Consider the following 17,657-nt stretch of genomic DNA (forward strand, 5'->3'; position numbering starts at 1 on the left):
AGGAACAAGGGGTGGCTGTGGGCATGCACTTGCTGCCGCTGCCAGTGTTTATCTGCATGGCAGCAGGGCATTTGGGCGTTGCCAGGAAGGCGTTTTTATGTAGATTCCTCCTCTTTCAGCACTGCATTGTGGTGCAAGCAAAAGAAGCAAATCCTGTCTGGCTTCCTCTCTGGCCTTTATTCACCTCCCGTGTAGCTGTGAGTGTGTGAGCCTGCAGGGCCCCATGAAATTGCCTAGAAGTAGGCTGAATCGCTGCAAGGGCTGAACAGCAGTATCGGGCAGGCTCGGGCAACGCGCGGCCCGTTCGGGTTATAGCTTCTCGGCCTTTTGGCTAAGATCAAGTGTAGTATCTGTTCTTATCAGTTTAATATCTGATACGTCCCCTATCTGGGGACCATATATTAAATGGATTTTTAGAACAGGGAGATGGAAATAGAGCTTGCTCTGTCCACTCCACGCATTGACCTGGTATTGCAGTATTTCCAGGACCGGTGCACCCTTTCCTTATGTGTTGACTAAAAGCAGATTCCAAAAGTGTTTTTTGTCTTTGCTATTGTTTCTGTCTTTCTGAAGGGATCTCCCCTTTTAATCCCATTATTTCAACACCTGTTGGACAATGCATGAGTGATAATGAGCTCATTGATTAAATGCAATTAATGAATAGATTGCCACCTCTTGTTGTGTGTCGTCTGTGTTTCTGTGTTTCCGGCATTTCACATTGGAACACCTCATTCACCTTCCTTGTCTTCTCTCCGCCCTCCCTTTTAGGTAAGTTAAAGAGCTGCACCTGAGCCAGCCACTGATTGATTGATTGATTGATTGATTGATTGATTGATTGATTGATGCAGCACAACAGTCAAATAGTGGAGTGGAGTAGGGGAACAGCAAACAGCCAATAAAGCAGCCCGCCCGCTCGCCTGCCCGCCACAATGGACCTACCTGTGTACACTAGATGGATGTGATGGAATGTACTGTCGTCCCTACATTTCAAGAAGAAGTAAGAATTGCAGTTGCAACAAAGCCTTGCTTGCCTACAAAGAGAGCAGCAATTTGGATTTGTTACTATGTTACCTAGAAGAATAACAAACTGTGCAAGGATGGAGGTTGTAGGAGCAAGGAGAAGTTGTCTGTAAAGTTGGTGGATGCCTATTTTCCATTTTGCAGTCCCTTGTCTCCCTCTTGTGGCCTCCTGGAGGCAACTAGCTGTGCAAAAAAAAGACAGCCTGGCGGCCGGCTGTTGCAGTGTTGCCCTCTCAGGCAACACTGAGTGACTGACTGAGCCTCACCGTCTTATATAAAGTTCAGACGGAACTTTGCACGTGTCATAGTGGAGCCCTCAGGATTCCAGAGCCAGCTTTCTGACATCATAATGGGGCCTCAGAGATAAAAGCCTGGGCCCAGGCAGTGTTGGTCAGTGCTGCTCAGCAGGCAGCACTGGACTGGACTGGATTACAGCTGATACAAGGTGTGAAGGAACAAGGGGTGGCTGTGGGCATGCACTTGCTGCCGCTGCCAGTGTTTATCTGCATGGCAGCAGGGCATTTGGGCGTTGCCAGGAAGGCGTTTTTATGTAGATTCCTCCTCTTTCAGCACTGCATTGTGGTGCAAGCAAAAGAAGCAAATCCTGTCTGGCTTCCTCTCCGGCCTTTATTCACCTCCCGTGTAGCTGTGAGTGTGTGAGCCTGCAGGGCCCCATGGAATTGCCTAGAAGTAGGCTGAATCGCTGCAAGGGCTGAACAGCAGTATCGGGCAGGCTCGGGCAACGCGCGGCCCGTTCGGGTTATCGCTTCTCGGCCTTTTGGCTAAGATCAAGTGTAGTATCTGTTCTTATCAGTTTAATATCTGATACGTCCCCTATCTGGGGACCATATATTAAATGGATTTTTAGAACAGGGAGATGGAAATAGAGCTTGCTCTGTCCACTCCACGCATTGACCTGGTATTGCAGTATTTCCAGGACCGGTGCACCCTTTCCTTATGTGTTGACTAAAAGCAGATTCCAAAAGTGTTTTTTGTCTTTGCTATTGTTTCTGTCTTTCTGAAGGGATCTCCCCTTTTAATCCCATTATTTCAACACCTGTTGGACAATGCATGAGTGATAATGAGCTCATTGATTAAATGCAATTAATGAATAGATTGCCACCTCTTGTTGTGTGTCGTCTGTGTTTCTGTGTTTCCGGCATTTCACATTGGAACACCTCATTCACCTTCCTTGTCTTCTCTCCGCCCTCCCTTTTAGGTAAGTTAAAGAGCTGCACCTGAGCCAGCCACTGATTGATTGATTGATTGATTGATTGATTGATTGATTGATTGATTGATTGATGCAGCACAACAGTCAAATAGTGGAGTGGAGTAGGGGAACAGCAAACAGCCAATAAAGCAGCCCGCCCGCTCGCCTGCCCGCCACAATGGACCTACCTGTGTACACTAGATGGATGTGATGGAATGTACTGTCGTCCCTACATTTCAAGAAGAAGTAAGAATTGCAGTTGCAACAAAGCCTTGCTTGCCTACAAAGAGAGCAGCAATTTGGATTTGTTACTATGTTACCTAGAAGAATAACAAACTGTGCAAGGATGGAGGTTGTAGGAGCAAGGAGAAGTTGTCTGTAAAGTTGGTGGATGCCTATTTTCCATTTTGCAGTCCCTTGTCTCCCTCTTGTGGCCTCCTGGAGGCAACTAGCTGTGCAAAAAAAAGACAGCCTGGCGGCCGGCTGTTGCAGTGTTGCCCTCTCAGGCAACACTGAGTGACTGACTGAGCCTCACCGTCTTATATAAAGTTCAGACGGAACTTTGCACGTGTCATAGTGGAGCCCTCAGGATTCCAGAGCCAGCTTTCTGACATCATAATGGGGCCTCAGAGATAAAAGCCTGGGCCCAGGCAGTGTTGGTCAGTGCTGCTCAGCAGGCAGCACTGGACTGGACTGGATTACAGCTGATACAAGGTGTGAAGGAACAAGGGGTGGCTGTGGGCATGCACTTGCTGCCGCTGCCAGTGTTTATCTGCATGGCAGCAGGGCATTTGGGCGTTGCCAGGAAGGCGTTTTTATGTAGATTCCTCCTCTTTCAGCACTGCATTGTGGTGCAAGCAAAAGAAGCAAATCCTGTCTGGCTTCCTCTCCGGCCTTTATTCACCTCCCGTGTAGCTGTGAGTGTGTGAGCCTGCAGGGCCCCATGGAATTGCCTAGAAGTAGGCTGAATCGCTGCAAGGGCTGAACAGCAGTATCGGGCAGGCTCGGGCAACGCGCGGCCCGTTCGGGTTATCGCTTCTCGGCCTTTTGGCTAAGATCAAGTGTAGTATCTGTTCTTATCAGTTTAATATCTGATACGTCCCCTATCTGGGGACCATATATTAAATGGATTTTTAGAACAGGGAGATGGAAATAGAGCTTGCTCTGTCCACTCCACGCATTGACCTGGTATTGCAGTATTTCCAGGACCGGTGCACCCTTTCCTTATGTGTTGACTAAAAGCAGATTCCAAAAGTGTTTTTTGTCTTTGCTATTGTTTCTGTCTTTCTGAAGGGATCTCCCCTTTTAATCCCATTATTTCAACACCTGTTGGACAATGCATGAGTGATAATGAGCTCATTGATTAAATGCAATTAATGAATAGATTGCCACCTCTTGTTGTGTGTCGTCTGTGTTTCTGTGTTTCCGGCATTTCACATTGGAACACCTCATTCACCTTCCTTGTCTTCTCTCCGCCCTCCCTTTTAGGTAAGTTAAAGAGCTGCACCTGAGCCAGCCACTGATTGATTGATTGATTGATTGATTGATTGATTGATTGATTGATTGATTGATTGATTGATTGATTGATGCAGCACAACAGTCAAATAGTGGAGTGGAGTAGGGGAACAGCAAACAGCCAATAAAGCAGCCCGCCCGCTCGCCTGCCCGCCACAATGGACCTACCTGTGTACACTAGATGGATGTGATGGAATGTACTGTCGTCCCTACATTTCAAGAAGAAGTAAGAATTGCAGTTGCAACAAAGCCTTGCTTGCCTACAAAGAGAGCAGCAATTTGGATTTGTTACTATGTTACCTAGAAGAATAACAAACTGTGCAAGGATGGAGGTTGTAGGAGCAAGGAGAAGTTGTCTGTAAAGTTGGTGGATGCCTATTTTCCATTTTGCAGTCCCTTGTCTCCCTCTTGTGGCCTCCTGGAGGCAACTAGCTGTGCAAAAAAAAGACAGCCTGGCGGCCGGCTGTTGCAGTGTTGCCCTCTCAGGCAACACTGAGTGACTGACTGAGCCTCACCGTCTTATATAAAGTTCAGACGGAACTTTGCACGTGTCATAGTGGAGCCCTCAGGATTCCAGAGCCAGCTTTCTGACATCATAATGGGGCCTCAGAGATAAAAGCCTGGGCCCAGGCAGTGTTGGTCAGTGCTGCTCAGCAGGCAGCACTGGACTGGACTGGATTACAGCTGATACAAGGTGTGAAGGAACAAGGGGTGGCTGTGGGCATGCACTTGCTGCCGCTGCCAGTGTTTATCTGCATGGCAGCAGGGCATTTGGGCGTTGCCAGGAAGGCGTTTTTATGTAGATTCCTCCTCTTTCAGCACTGCATTGTGGTGCAAGCAAAAGAAGCAAATCCTGTCTGGCTTCCTCTCCGGCCTTTATTCACCTCCCGTGTAGCTGTGAGTGTGTGAGCCTGCAGGGCCCCATGGAATTGCCTAGAAGTAGGCTGAATCGCTGCAAGGGCTGAACAGCAGTATCGGGCAGGCTCGGGCAACGCGCGGCCCGTTCGGGTTATCGCTTCTCGGCCTTTTGGCTAAGATCAAGTGTAGTATCTGTTCTTATCAGTTTAATATCTGATACGTCTATATTAAATGGATTTTTAGAACAGGGAGATGGAAATAGAGCTTGCTCTGTCCACTCCACGCATTGACCTGGTATTGCAGTATTTCCAGGACCGGTGCACCCTTTCCTTATGTGTTGACTAAAAGCAGATTCCAAAAGTGTTTTTTGTCTTTGCTATTGTTTCTGTCTTTCTGAAGGGATCTCCCCTTTTAATCCCATTATTTCAACACCTGTTGGACAATGCATGAGTGATAATGAGCTCATTGATTAAATGCAATTAATGAATAGATTGCCACCTCTTGTTGTGTGTCGTCTGTGTTTCTGTGTTTCCGGCATTTCACATTGGAACACCTCATTCACCTTCCTTGTCTTCTCTCCGCCCTCCCTTTTAGGTAAGTTAAAGAGCTGCACCTGAGCCAGCCACTGATTGATTGATTGATTGATTGATTGATTGATTGATTGATTGATGCAGCACAACAGTCAAATAGTGGAGTGGAGTAGGGGAACAGCAAACAGCCAATAAAGCAGCCCGCCCGCTCGCCTGCCCGCCACAATGGACCTACCTGTGTACACTAGATGGATGTGATGGAATGTACTGTCGTCCCTACATTTCAAGAAGAAGTAAGAATTGCAGTTGCAACAAAGCCTTGCTTGCCTACAAAGAGAGCAGCAATTTGGATTTGTTACTATGTTACCTAGAAGAATAACAAACTGTGCAAGGATGGAGGTTGTAGGAGCAAGGAGAAGTTGTCTGTAAAGTTGGTGGATGCCTATTTTCCATTTTGCAGTCCCTTGTCTCCCTCTTGTGGCCTCCTGGAGGCAACTAGCTGTGCAAAAAAAAGACAGCCTGGCAGCCGGCTGTTGCAGTGTTGCCCTCTCAGGCAACACTGAGTGACTGACTGAGCCTCACCGTCTTATATAAAGTTCAGACGGAACTTTGCACGTGTCATAGTGGAGCCCTCAGGATTCCAGAGCCAGCTTTCTGACATCATAATGGGGCCTCAGAGATAAAAGCCTGGGCCCAGGCAGTGTTGGTCAGTGCTGCTCAGCAGGCAGCACTGGACTGGACTGGATTACAGCTGATACAAGGTGTGAAGGAACAAGGGGTGGCTGTGGGCATGCACTTGCTGCCGCTGCCAGTGTTTATCTGCATGGCAGCAGGGCATTTGGGCGTTGCCAGGAAGGCGTTTTTATGTAGATTCCTCCTCTTTCAGCACTGCATTGTGGTGCAAGCAAAAGAAGCAAATCCTGTCTGGCTTCCTCTCCGGCCTTTATTCACCTCCCGTGTAGCTGTGAGTGTGTGAGCCTGCAGGGCCCCATGGAATTGCCTAGAAGTAGGCTGAATCGCTGCAAGGGCTGAACAGCAGTATCGGGCAGGCTCGGGCAACGCGCGGCCCGTTCGGGTTATCGCTTCTCGGCCTTTTGGCTAAGATCAAGTGTAGTATCTGTTCTTATCAGTTTAATATCTGATACGTCCCCTATCTGGGGACCATATATTAAATGGATTTTTAGAACAGGGAGATGGAAATAGAGCTTGCTCTGTCCACTCCACGCATTGACCTGGTATTGCAGTATTTCCAGGACCGGTGCACCCTTTCCTTATGTGTTGACTAAAAGCAGATTCCAAAAGTGTTTTTTGTCTTTGCTATTGTTTCTGTCTTTCTGAAGGGATCTCCCCTTTTAATCCCATTATTTCAACACCTGTTGGACAATGCATGAGTGATAATGAGCTCATTGATTAAATGCAATTAATGAATAGATTGCCACCTCTTGTTGTGTGTCGTCTGTGTTTCTGTGTTTCCGGCATTTCACATTGGAACACCTCATTCACCTTCCTTGTCTTCTCTCCGCCCTCCCTTTTAGGTAAGTTAAAGAGCTGCACCTGAGCCAGCCACTGATTGATTGATTGATTGATTGATTGATTGATTGATTGATTGATTGATTGATTGATTGATGCAGCACAACAGTCAAATAGTGGAGTGGAGTAGGGGAACAGCAAACAGCCAATAAAGCAGCCCGCCCGCTCGCCTGCCCGCCACAATGGACCTACCTGTGTACACTAGATGGATGTGATGGAATGTACTGTCGTCCCTACATTTCAAGAAGAAGTAAGAATTGCAGTTGCAACAAAGCCTTGCTTGCCTACAAAGAGAGCAGCAATTTGGATTTGTTACTATGTTACCTAGAAGAATAACAAACTGTGCAAGGATGGAGGTTGTAGGAGCAAGGAGAAGTTGTCTGTAAAGTTGGTGGATGCCTATTTTCCATTTTGCAGTCCCTTGTCTCCCTCTTGTGGCCTCCTGGAGGCAACTAGCTGTGCAAAAAAAAGACAGCCTGGCGGCCGGCTGTTGCAGTGTTGCCCTCTCAGGCAACACTGAGTGACTGACTGAGCCTCACCGTCTTATATAAAGTTCAGACGGAACTTTGCACGTGTCATAGTGGAGCCCTCAGGATTCCAGAGCCAGCTTTCTGACATCATAATGGGGCCTCAGAGATAAAAGCCTGGGCCCAGGCAGTGTTGGTCAGTGCTGCTCAGCAGGCAGCACTGGACTGGACTGGATTACAGCTGATACAAGGTGTGAAGGAACAAGGGGTGGCTGTGGGCATGCACTTGCTGCCGCTGCCAGTGTTTATCTGCATGGCAGCAGGGCATTTGGGCGTTGCCAGGAAGGCGTTTTTATGTAGATTCCTCCTCTTTCAGCACTGCATTGTGGTGCAAGCAAAAGAAGCAAATCCTGTCTGGCTTCCTCTCCGGCCTTTATTCACCTCCCGTGTAGCTGTGAGTGTGTGAGCCTGCAGGGCCCCATGGAATTGCCTAGAAGTAGGCTGAATCGCTGCAAGGGCTGAACAGCAGTATCGGGCAGGCTCGGGCAACGCGCGGCCCGTTCGGGTTATCGCTTCTCGGCCTTTTGGCTAAGATCAAGTGTAGTATCTGTTCTTATCAGTTTAATATCTGATACGTCCCCTATCTGGGGACCATATATTAAATGGATTTTTAGAACAGGGAGATGGAAATAGAGCTTGCTCTGTCCACTCCACGCATTGACCTGGTATTGCAGTATTTCCAGGACCGGTGCACCCTTTCCTTATGTGTTGACTAAAAGCAGATTCCAAAAGTGTTTTTTGTCTTTGCTATTGTTTCTGTCTTTCTGAAGGGATCTCCCCTTTTAATCCCATTATTTCAACACCTGTTGGACAATGCATGAGTGATAATGAGCTCATTGATTAAATGCAATTAATGAATAGATTGCCACCTCTTGTTGTGTGTCGTCTGTGTTTCTGTGTTTCCGGCATTTCACATTGGAACACCTCATTCACCTTCCTTGTCTTCTCTCCGCCCTCCCTTTTAGGTAAGTTAAAGAGCTGCACCTGAGCCAGCCACTGATTGATTGATTGATTGATTGATTGATTGATTGATTGATTGATTGATGCAGCACAACAGTCAAATAGTGGAGTGGAGTAGGGGAACAGCAAACAGCCAATAAAGCAGCCCGCCCGCTCGCCTGCCCGCCACAATGGACCTACCTGTGTACACTAGATGGATGTGATGGAATGTACTGTCGTCCCTACATTTCAAGAAGAAGTAAGAATTGCAGTTGCAACAAAGCCTTGCTTGCCTACAAAGAGAGCAGCAATTTGGATTTGTTACTATGTTACCTAGAAGAATAACAAACTGTGCAAGGATGGAGGTTGTAGGAGCAAGGAGAAGTTGTCTGTAAAGTTGGTGGATGCCTATTTTCCATTTTGCAGTCCCTTGTCTCCCTCTTGTGGCCTCCTGGAGGCAACTAGCTGTGCAAAAAAAAGACAGCCTGGCGGCCGGCTGTTGCAGTGTTGCCCTCTCAGGCAACACTGAGTGACTGACTGAGCCTCACCGTCTTATATAAAGTTCAGACGGAACTTTGCACGTGTCATAGTGGAGCCCTCAGGATTCCAGAGCCAGCTTTCTGACATCATAATGGGGCCTCAGAGATAAAAGCCTGGGCCCAGGCAGTGTTGGTCAGTGCTGCTCAGCAGGCAGCACTGGACTGGACTGGATTACAGCTGATACAAGGTGTGAAGGAACAAGGGGTGGCTGTGGGCATGCACTTGCTGCCGCTGCCAGTGTTTATCTGCATGGCAGCAGGGCATTTGGGCGTTGCCAGGAAGGCGTTTTTATGTAGATTCCTCCTCTTTCAGCACTGCATTGTGGTGCAAGCAAAAGAAGCAAATCCTGTCTGGCTTCCTCTCCGGCCTTTATTCACCTCCCGTGTAGCTGTGAGTGTGTGAGCCTGCAGGGCCCCATGGAATTGCCTAGAAGTAGGCTGAATCGCTGCAAGGGCTGAACAGCAGTATCGGGCAGGCTCGGGCAACGCGCGGCCCGTTCGGGTTATCGCTTCTCGGCCTTTTGGCTAAGATCAAGTGTAGTATCTGTTCTTATCAGTTTAATATCTGATACGTCCCCTATCTGGGGACCATATATTAAATGGATTTTTAGAACAGGGAGATGGAAATAGAGCTTGCTCTGTCCACTCCACGCATTGACCTGGTATTGCAGTATTTCCAGGACCGGTGCACCCTTTCCTTATGTGTTGACTAAAAGCAGATTCCAAAAGTGTTTTTTGTCTTTGCTATTGTTTCTGTCTTTCTGAAGGGATCTTCCCTTTTAATCCCATTATTTCAACACCTGTTGGACAATGCATGAGTGATAATGAGCTCATTGATTAAATGCAATTAATGAATAGATTGCCACCTCTTGTTGTGTGTCGTCTGTGTTTCTGTGTTTCCGGCATTTCACATTGGAACACCTCATTCACCTTCCTTGTCTTCTCTCCGCCCTCCCTTTTAGGTAAGTTAAAGAGCTGCACCTGAGCCAGCCACTGATTGATTGATTGATTGATTGATTGATTGATTGATTGATTGATTGATTGATGCAGCACAACAGTCAAATAGTGGAGTGGAGTAGGGGAACAGCAAACAGCCAATAAAGCAGCCCGCCCGCTCGCCTGCCCGCCACAATGGACCTACCTGTGTACACTAGATGGATGTGATGGAATGTACTGTCGTCCCTACATTTCAAGAAGAAGTAAGAATTGCAGTTGCAACAAAGCCTTGCTTGCCTACAAAGAGAGCAGCAATTTGGATTTGTTACTATGTTACCTAGAAGAATAACAAACTGTGCAAGGATGGAGGTTGTAGGAGCAAGGAGAAGTTGTCTGTAAAGTTGGTGGATGCCTATTTTCCATTTTGCAGTCCCTTGTCTCCCTCTTGTGGCCTCCTGGAGGCAACTAGCTGTGCAAAAAAAAGACAGCCTGGCGGCCGGCTGTTGCAGTGTTGCCCTCTCAGGCAACACTGAGTGACTGACTGAGCCTCACCGTCTTATATAAAGTTCAGACGGAACTTTGCACGTGTCATAGTGGAGCCCTCAGGATTCCAGAGCCAGCTTTCTGACATCATAATGGGGCCTCAGAGATAAAAGCCTGGGCCCAGGCAGTGTTGGTCAGTGCTGCTCAGCAGGCAGCACTGGACTGGACTGGATTACAGCTGATACAAGGTGTGAAGGAACAAGGGGTGGCTGTGGGCATGCACTTGCTGCCGCTGCCAGTGTTTATCTGCATGGCAGCAGGGCATTTGGGCGTTGCCAGGAAGGCGTTTTTATGTAGATTCCTCCTTTTTCAGCACTGCATTGTGGTGCAAGCAAAAGAAGCAAATCCTGTCTGGCTTCCTCTCCGGCCTTTATTCACCTCCCGTGTAGCTGTGAGTGTGTGAGCCTGCAGGGCCCCATGGAATTGCCTAGAAGTAGGCTGAATCGCTGCAAGGGCTGAACAGCAGTATCGGGCAGGCTCGGGCAACGCGCGGCCCGTTCGGGTTATCGCTTCTCGGCCTTTTGGCTAAGATCAAGTGTAGTATCTGTTCTTATCAGTTTAATATCTGATACGTCCCCTATCTGGGGACCATATATTAAATGGATTTTTAGAACAGGGAGATGGAAATAGAGCTTGCTCTGTCCACTCCACGCATTGACCTGGTATTGCAGTATTTCCAGGACCGGTGCACCCTTTCCTTATGTGTTGACTAAAAGCAGATTCCAAAAGTGTTTTTTGTCTTTGCTATTGTTTCTGTCTTTCTGAAGGGATCTCCCCTTTTAATCCCATTATTTCAACACCTGTTGGACAATGCATGAGTGATAATGAGCTCATTGATTAAATGCAATTAATGAATAGATTGCCACCTCTTGTTGTGTGTCGTCTGTGTTTCTGTGTTTCCGGCATTTCACATTGGAACACCTCATTCACCTTCCTTGTCTTCTCTCCGCCCTCCCTTTTAGGTAAGTTAAAGAGCTGCACCTGAGCCAGCCATTGATTGATTGATTGATTGATTGATTGATTGATTGATTGATTGATTGATTGATTGATGCAGCACAACAGTCAAATAGTGGAGTGGAGTAGGGGAACAGCAAACAGCCAATAAAGCAGCCCGCCCGCTCGCCTGCCCGCCACAATGGACCTACCTGTGTACACTAGATGGATGTGATGGAATGTACTGTCGTCCCTACATTTCAAGAAGAAGTAAGAATTGCAGTTGCAACAAAGCCTTGCTTGCCTACAAAGAGAGCAGCAATTTGGATTTGTTACTATGTTACCTAGAAGAATAACAAACTGTGCAAGGATGGAGGTTGTAGGAGCAAGGAGAAGTTGTCTGTAAAGTTGGTGGATGCCTATTTTCCATTTTGCAGTCCCTTGTCTCCCTCTTGTGGCCTCCTGGAGGCAACTAGCTGTGCAAAAAAAAGACAGCCTGGCGGCCGGCTGTTGCAGTGTTGCCCTCTCAGGCAACACTGAGTGACTGACTGAGCCTCACCGTCTTATATAAAGTTCAGACGGAACTTTGCACGTGTCATAGTGGAGCCCTCAGGATTCCAGAGCCAGCTTTCTGACATCATAATGGGGCCTCAGAGATAAAAGCCTGGGCCCAGGCAGTGTTGGTCAGTGCTGCTCAGCAGGCAGCACTGGACTGGATTACAGCTGATACAAGGTGTGAAGGAACAAGGGGTGGCTGTGGGCATGCACTTGCTGCCGCTGCCAGTGTTTATCTGCATGGCAGCAGGGCATTTGGGCGTTGCCAGGAAGGCGTTTTTATGTAGATTCCTCCTCTTTCAGCACTGCATTGTGGTGCAAGCAAAAGAAGCAAATCCTGTCTGGCTTCCTCTCCGGCCTTTATTCACCTCCCGTGTAGCTGTGAGTGTGTGAGCCTGCAGGGCCCCATGGAATTGCCTCGAAGTAGGCTGAATCGCTGCAAGGGCTGAACAGCAGTATCGGGCAGGCTCGGGCAACGCGCGGCCCGTTCGGGTTATCGCTTCTCGGCCTTTTGGCTAAGATCAAGTGTAGTATCTGTTCTTATCAGTTTAATATCTGATACGTCCCCTATCTGGGGACCATATATTAAATGGATTTTTAGAACAGGGAGATGGAAATAGAGCTTGCTCTGTCCACTCCACGCATTGACCTGGTATTGCAGTATTTCCAGGACCGGTGCACCCTTTCCTTATGTGTTGACTAAAAGCAGATTCCAAAAGTGTTTTTTGTCTTTGCTATTGTTTCTGTCTTTCTGAAGGGATCTCCCCTTTTAATCCCATTATTTCAACACCTGTTGGACAATGCATGAGTGATAATGAGCTCATTGATTAAATGCAATTAATGAATAGATTGCCACCTCTTGTTGTGTGTCGTCTGTGTTTCTGTGTTTCCGGCATTTCACATTGGAACACCTCATTCACCTTCCTTGTCTTCTCTCCGCCCTCCCTTTTAGGTAAGTTAAAGAGCTGCACCTGAGCCAGCCACTGATTGATTGATTGATTGATTGATTGATTGATTGATTGATTGATTGATTGATGCAGCACAACAGTCAAATAGTGGAGTGGAGTAGGGGAACAGCAAACAGCCAATAAAGCAGCCCGCCCGCTCGCCTGCCCGCCACAATGGACCTACCTGTGTACACTAGATGGATGTGATGGAATGTACTGTCGTCCCTACATTTCAAGAAGAAGTAAGAATTGCAGTTGCAACAAAGCCTTGCTTGCCTACAAAGAGAGCAGCAATTTGGATTTGTTACTATGTTACCTAGAAGAATAACAAACTGTGCAAGGATGGAGGTTGTAGGAGCAAGGAGAAGTTGTCTGTAAAGTTGGTGGATGCCTATTTTCCATTTTGCAGTCCCTTGTCTCCCTCTTGTGGCCTCCTGGAGGCAACTAGCTGTGCAAAAAAAAGACAGCCTGGCGGCCGGCTGTTGCAGTGTTGCCCTCTCAGGCAACACTGAGTGACTGACTGAGCCTCACCGTCTTATATAAAGTTCAGACGGAACTTTGCACGTGTCATAGTGGAGCCCTCAGGATTCCAGAGCCAGCTTTCTGACATCATAATGGGGCCTCAGAGATAAAAGCCTGGGCCCAGGCAGTGTTGGTCAGTGCTGCTCAGCAGGCAGCACTGGACTGGACTGGATTACAGCTGATACAAGGTGTGAAGGAACAAGGGGTGGCTGTGGGCATGCACTTGCTGCCGCTGCCAGTGTTTATCTGCATGGCAGCAGGGCATTTGGGCGTTGCCAGGAAGGCGTTTTTATGTAGATTCCTCCTCTTTCAGCACTGCATTGTGGTGCAAGCAAAAGAAGCAAATCCTGTCTGGCTTCCTCTCCGGCCTTTATTCACCTCCCGTGTAGCTGTGAGTGTGTGAGCCTGCAGGGCCCCATGGAATTGCCTCGAAGTAGGCTGAATCGCTGCAAGGGCTGAACAGCAGTATCGGGCAGGCTCGGGCAACGCGCGGCCCGTTCGGGTTATCGCTTCTCGGCCTTTTGGCTAAGATCAAGTGTAGTATCTGTTCTTATCAGTTTAATATCTGATACGTCCCCTATCTGGGGACCATATATTAAATGGATTTTTAGAACAGGGAGATGGAAATAGAGCTTGCTCTGTCCACTCCACGCATTGACCTGGTATTGCAGTATTTCCAGGACCGGTGCACCCTTTCCTTATTTGTTGACTAAAAGCAGATTCCAAAAGTGTTTTTTGTCTTTGCTATTGTTTCTGTCTTTCTGAAGGGATCTCCCCTTTTAATCCCATTATTTCAACACCTGTTGGACAATGCATGAGTGATAATGAGCTCATTGATTAAATGCAATTAATGAATAGATTGCCACCTCTTGTTGTGTGTCGTCTGTGTTTCTGTGTTTCCGGCATTTCACATTGGAACACCTCATTCACCTTCCTTGTCTTCTCTCCGCCCTCCCTTTTAGGTAAGTTAAAGAGCTGCACCTGAGCCAGCCACTGATTGATTGATTGATTGATTGATTGATTGATTGATTGATTGATTGATTGATTGATTGATGCAGCACAACAGTCAAATAGTGGAGTGGAGTAGGGGAACAGCAAACAGCCAATAAAGCAGCCCGCCCGCTCGCCTGCCCGCCACAATGGACCTACCTGTGTACACTAGATGGATGTGATGGAATGTACTGTCGTCCCTACATTTCAAGAAGAAGTAAGAATTGCAGTTGCAACAAAGCCTTGCTTGCCTACAAAGAGAGCAGCAATTTGGATTTGTTACTATGTTACCTAGAAGAATAACAAACTGTGCAAGGATGGAGGTTGTAGGAGCAAGGAGAAGTTGTCTGTAAAGTTGGTGGATGCCTATTTTCCATTTTGCAGTCCCTTGTCTCCCTCTTGTGGCCTCCTGGAGGCAACTAGCTGTGCAAAAAAAAGACAGCCTGGCGGCCGGCTGTTGCAGTGTTGCCCTCTCAGGCAACACTGAGTGACTGACTGAGCCTCACCGTCTTATATAAAGTTCAGACGGAACTTTGCACGTGTCATAGTGGAGCCCTCAGGATTCCAGAGCCAGCTTTCTGACATCATAATGGGGCCTCAGAGATAAAAGCCTGGGCCCAGGCAGTGTTGGTCAGTGCTGCTCAGCAGGCAGCACTGGACTGGACTGGATTACAGCTGATACAAGGTGTGAAGGAACAAGGGGTGGCTGTGGGCATGCACTTGCTGCCGCTGCCAGTGTTTATCTGCATGGCAGCAGGGCATTTGGGCGTTGCCAGGAAGGCGTTTTTATGTAGATTCCTCCTCTTTCAGCACTGCATTGTGGTGCAAGCAAAATAAGCAAATCCTGTCTGGCTTCCTCTCCGGCCTTTATTCACCTCCCGTGTAGCTGTGAGTGTGTGAGCCTGCAGGGCCCCATGGAATTGCCTAGAAGTAGGCTGAATCGCTGTAAGGGCTGAACAGCAGTATCGGGCAGGCTCGGGCAACGCGCGGCCCGTTCGGGTTATCGCTTCTCGGCCTTTTGGCTAAGATCAAGTGTAGTATCTGTTCTTATCAGTTTAATATCTGATACGTCCCCTATCTGGGGACCATATATTAAATGGATTTTTAGAACAGGGAGATGGAAATAGAGCTTGCTCTGTCCACTCCACGCATTGACCTGGTATTGCAGTATTTCCAGGACCGGTGCACCCTTTCCTTATGTGTTGACTAAAAGCAGATTCCAAAAGTGTTTTTTGTCTTTGCTATTGTTTCTGTCTTTCTGAAGGGATCTCCCCTTTTAATCCCATTATTTCAACACCTGTTGGACAATGCATGAGTGATAATGAGCTCATTGATTAAATGCAATTAATGAATAGATTGCCACCTCTTGTTGTGTGTCGTCTGTGTTTCTGTGTTTCCGGCATTTCACATTGGAACACCTCATTCACCTTCCTTGTCTTCTCTCCGCCCTCCCTTTTAGGTAAGTTAAAGAGCTGCACCTGAGCCAGCCACTGATTGATTGATTGATTGATTGATTGATTGATTGATTGATTGATTGATTGATGCAGCACAACAGTCAAATAGTGGAGTGGAGTAGGGGAACAGCAAACAGCCAATAAAGCAGCCCGCCCGCTCGCCTGCCCGCCACAATGGACCTACCTGTGTACACTAGATGGATGTGATGGAATGTACTGTCGTCCCTACATTTCAAGAAGAAGTAAGAATTGCAGTTGCAACAAAGCCTTGCTTGCCTACAAAGAGAGCAGCAATTTGGATTTGTTACTATGTTACCTAGAAGAATAACAAACTGTGCAAGGATGGAGGTTGTAGGAGCAAGGAGAAGTTGTCTGTAAAGTTGGTGGATGCCTATTTTCCATTTTGCAGTCCCTTGTCTCCCTCTTGTGGCCTCCTGGAGGCAACTAGCTGTGCAAAAAAAAGACAGCCTGGCGGCCGGCTGTTGCAGTGTTGCCCTCTCAGGCAACACTGAGTGACTGACTGAGCCTCACCGTCTTATATAAAGTTCAGACGGAACTTTGCACGTGTCATAGTGGAGCCCTCAGGATTCCAGAGCCAGCTTTCTGACATCATAATGGGGCCTCAGAGATAAAAGCCTGGGCCCAGGCAGTGTTGGTCAGTGCTGCTCAGCAGGCAGCACTGGACTGGACTGGATTACAGCTGATACAAGGTGTGAAGGAACAAGGGGTGGCTGTGGGCATGCACTTGCTGCCGCTGCCAGTGTTTATCTGCATGGCAGCAGGGCATTTGGGCGTTGCCAGGAAGGCGTTTTTATGTAGATTCCTCCTCTTTCAGCACTGCATTGTGGTGCAAGCAAAAGAAGCAAATCCTGTCTGGCTTCCTCTCCGGCCTTTATTCACCTCCCGTGTAGCTGTGAGTGTGTGAGCCTGCAGGGCCCCATGGAATTGCCTAGAAGTAGGCTGAATCGCTGCAAGGGCTGAACAGCAGTATCGGGCAGGCTCGGGCAACGCGCGGCCCGTTCGGGTTATCGCTTCTCGGCCTTTTGGCTAAGATCAAGTGTAGTATCTGTTCTTATCAGTTTAATATCTGATACGTCCCCTATCTGGGGACCATATATTAAATGGATTTTTAGAACAGGGAGATGGAAATAGAGCTTGCTCTGTCCACTCCACGCATTGACCTGGTATTGCAGTATTTCCAGGACCGGTGCACCCTTTCCTTATGTGTTGACTAAAAGCAGATTCCAAAAGTGTTTTTTGTCTTTGCTATTGTTTCTGTCTTTCTGAAGGGATCTCCCCTTTTAATCCCATTATTTCAACACCTGTTGGACAATGCATGAGTGATAATGAGCTCATTGATTAAATGCAATTAATGAATAGATTGCCACCTCTTGTTGTGTGTCGTCTGTGTTTCTGTGTTTCCGGCATTTCACATTGGAACACCTCATTCACCTTCCTTGTCTTCTCTCCGCCCTCCCTTTTAGGTAAGTTAAAGAGCTGCACCTGAGCCAGCCACTGATTGATTGATTGATTGATTGATTGATTGATTGATTGATTGATGCAGCACAACAGTCAAATAGTGGAGTGGAGTAGGGGAACAGCAAACAGCCAATAAAGCAGCCCGCCCGCTCGCCTGCCCGCCACAATGGACCTACCTGTGTACACTAGATGGATGTGATGGAATGTACTGTCGTCCCTACATTTCAAGAAGAAGTAAGAATTGCAGTTGCAACAAAGCCTTGCTTGCCTACAAAGAGAGCAGCAATTTGGATTTGTTACTATGTTACCTAGAAGAATAACAAACTGTGCAAGGATGGAGGTTGTAGGAGCAAGGAGAAGTTGTCTGTAAAGTTGGTGGATGCCTATTTTCCATTTTGCAGTCCCTTGTCTCCCTCTTGTGGCCTCCTGGAGGCAACTAGCTGTGCAAAAAAAAGACAGCCTGGCGGCCGGCTGTTGCAGTGTTGCCCTCTCAGGCAACACTGAGTGACTGACTGAGCCTCACCGTCTTATATAAAGTTCAGACGGAACTTTGCACGTGTCATAGTGGAGCCCTCAGGATTCCAGAGCCAGCTTTCTGACATCATAATGGGGCCTCAGAGATAAAAGCCT

The 17,657-nt window shown here is 47.7% G+C and overlaps 11 non-coding genes and 1 pseudogene across 11 annotated transcripts; all 12 read left to right on the forward strand.

Annotated features, from left to right (window-relative positions):
- Positions 1-311: 311 nt before the first annotated feature.
- On the forward strand, positions 312-502 carry LOC142723991 (U2 spliceosomal RNA). The gene has a single exon (XR_012875846.1). It is a non-coding gene; the product is annotated as a U2 spliceosomal RNA (small nuclear RNA).
- A 1,280-nt stretch (positions 503-1,782) lies between these two features.
- Positions 1,783-1,973, forward strand: LOC142723951 (U2 spliceosomal RNA). Its single transcript, XR_012875806.1, has one exon. It is a non-coding gene; the product is annotated as a U2 spliceosomal RNA (small nuclear RNA).
- Positions 1,974-3,261: 1,288 nt separating this feature from the next.
- LOC142723952 (U2 spliceosomal RNA) lies at positions 3,262-3,452 on the forward strand. The gene has a single exon (XR_012875807.1). It is a non-coding gene; the product is annotated as a U2 spliceosomal RNA (small nuclear RNA).
- A 1,304-nt stretch (positions 3,453-4,756) lies between these two features.
- Positions 4,757-4,931, forward strand: LOC142724031 (U2 spliceosomal RNA; annotated as a pseudogene).
- Positions 4,932-6,211: 1,280 nt separating this feature from the next.
- Positions 6,212-6,402, forward strand: LOC142723953 (U2 spliceosomal RNA). Its single transcript, XR_012875808.1, has one exon. It is a non-coding gene; the product is annotated as a U2 spliceosomal RNA (small nuclear RNA).
- A 1,296-nt stretch (positions 6,403-7,698) lies between these two features.
- Positions 7,699-7,889, forward strand: LOC142723954 (U2 spliceosomal RNA). Its single transcript, XR_012875809.1, has one exon. It is a non-coding gene; the product is annotated as a U2 spliceosomal RNA (small nuclear RNA).
- A 1,284-nt stretch (positions 7,890-9,173) lies between these two features.
- On the forward strand, positions 9,174-9,364 carry LOC142723955 (U2 spliceosomal RNA). The gene has a single exon (XR_012875810.1). It is a non-coding gene; the product is annotated as a U2 spliceosomal RNA (small nuclear RNA).
- Positions 9,365-10,652: 1,288 nt separating this feature from the next.
- LOC142723956 (U2 spliceosomal RNA) lies at positions 10,653-10,843 on the forward strand. Its single transcript, XR_012875811.1, has one exon. It is a non-coding gene; the product is annotated as a U2 spliceosomal RNA (small nuclear RNA).
- A 1,287-nt stretch (positions 10,844-12,130) lies between these two features.
- Positions 12,131-12,321, forward strand: LOC142723957 (U2 spliceosomal RNA). The gene has a single exon (XR_012875812.1). It is a non-coding gene; the product is annotated as a U2 spliceosomal RNA (small nuclear RNA).
- Positions 12,322-13,609: 1,288 nt separating this feature from the next.
- LOC142723958 (U2 spliceosomal RNA) lies at positions 13,610-13,800 on the forward strand. Its single transcript, XR_012875813.1, has one exon. It is a non-coding gene; the product is annotated as a U2 spliceosomal RNA (small nuclear RNA).
- A 1,296-nt stretch (positions 13,801-15,096) lies between these two features.
- On the forward strand, positions 15,097-15,287 carry LOC142723960 (U2 spliceosomal RNA). Its single transcript, XR_012875814.1, has one exon. It is a non-coding gene; the product is annotated as a U2 spliceosomal RNA (small nuclear RNA).
- Positions 15,288-16,575: 1,288 nt separating this feature from the next.
- On the forward strand, positions 16,576-16,766 carry LOC142723962 (U2 spliceosomal RNA). Its single transcript, XR_012875816.1, has one exon. It is a non-coding gene; the product is annotated as a U2 spliceosomal RNA (small nuclear RNA).
- Positions 16,767-17,657: the final 891 nt, after the last annotated feature.

This window comes from Rhinoderma darwinii, unplaced genomic scaffold, assembly GCF_050947455.1.
Source record: "Rhinoderma darwinii isolate aRhiDar2 unplaced genomic scaffold, aRhiDar2.hap1 Scaffold_568, whole genome shotgun sequence".
NCBI lineage: Eukaryota > Metazoa > Chordata > Amphibia > Anura > Rhinodermatidae > Rhinoderma > Rhinoderma darwinii.